Genomic DNA, 1,328 nt, shown 5'->3' with positions numbered 1-1,328 from the left:
GGGCAAGGCGGACCCCATGGGCAAGGCGGACCCCACAGGCAGGGGGTGGCTCCTGAGTTGAATGTAGGAAGGAAATGAAGGATTCTCATATGATACAACAGAATAAAAGCATTTTAAGAGCTGTGTGTGCTCTGAATTCTTGAGGGGGTGTAGTCAAGGCTCATAAAGGAAAGTCAAGAGTATAGTCTCCCCAAACACAAAATAGAAGACTTGGGGACCTCTTTCAAGGCCATTCTGCTGCTTGTTCAGAACCACCAGTACGACTAGCAGAAAGGCCTTTTTTCATCTGTGTGAAATCATGTAGTCTGGATATCTGGTTTGCATCCTGCAACCATTAAGCCAATTTGTCCTTGAGAAAAGGGGCCTCCTGTGTTCAAATTGTGCTCTGTGCTGCAATTCTTCAAAGATATAAAGAACTGTAGTGCACGAAGTCTCCTGGAGCAGGAACTACAGCTCTGCTACATCCACGGCTGTCTTGCCAGTGTAGCAGAAATGCTGACTGGATGGGCAAATATTGCTGGAAGGATTGGGATTTGTGCTTCTAGGAGCTGTGTGTTCCAGGCGGTCCCTGGCAACCAGTTGTGGTGTAATGCTACCTGAGTTGCCATTAGTACTGACTCGACTTGGCTGTCCTTGGAGCCATATGTCTGTTTTTTCCCCTTGTCTGTGTGTTCTTTGTGATCCTTGCATATTGCTAACAGATCAGACTATTCCAGGCAGTTGCGGATACAAACAAGACTGCTGAGGACATTTTTGAGCTTTGCCCCAGTATTCATTAAAGCCTTAAAAGCAGCTTTAGGCATTTACCTGAGAAATATGTACAGTTGTAAATAGAAGGCCTATGAAACCTTTCTTATGGAAAGAAAAAGACCTAGCCTAAGCTGACAATATCTGAGCCTGAGAATTGAGAAGGGAGGAGAGTTGAAGTTAGTGATATAAAGTAAACTTCAGAGAGATTCAAGACTATGTATTAGAATTTTCCTAGCAGAAAGCTTTCCCAGGGAGATAGTAGCCTTTTTCTTTCTCACCCAGACACACAAGGTCACTTAGCTCAAATCGGCTAGCCACCTGCAAGCTGATAAAGATGGTCTAGCTCAAGGGCAGTGGTCTCTCTGAAGACAAGAAAAAAGAATTTACTTTACAAAATATGAGGAAGCAAAAGTCCTTGTACTCATGCCAAAGCATCTTTAAAGATTCACTTTGTGAAACTGTTTTATGCTGTTCTTTTCTATTTTATGATCTGATGATGTATGCCTTTGCCAAGTTCTTTGTTTGTAATAATATAAAAACCTCGCACTGAATAAGTAAAGCACAACAGCATGTCTCAA

This window comes from Myodes glareolus, chromosome 9 (assembly GCF_982192425.1).
Source record: "Myodes glareolus chromosome 9, mMyoGla1.1, whole genome shotgun sequence".
In the NCBI taxonomy this organism is placed as follows: Eukaryota; Metazoa; Chordata; class Mammalia; order Rodentia; family Cricetidae; genus Myodes; species Myodes glareolus.
Note: the sequence above shows the minus strand (reverse complement) of the source record.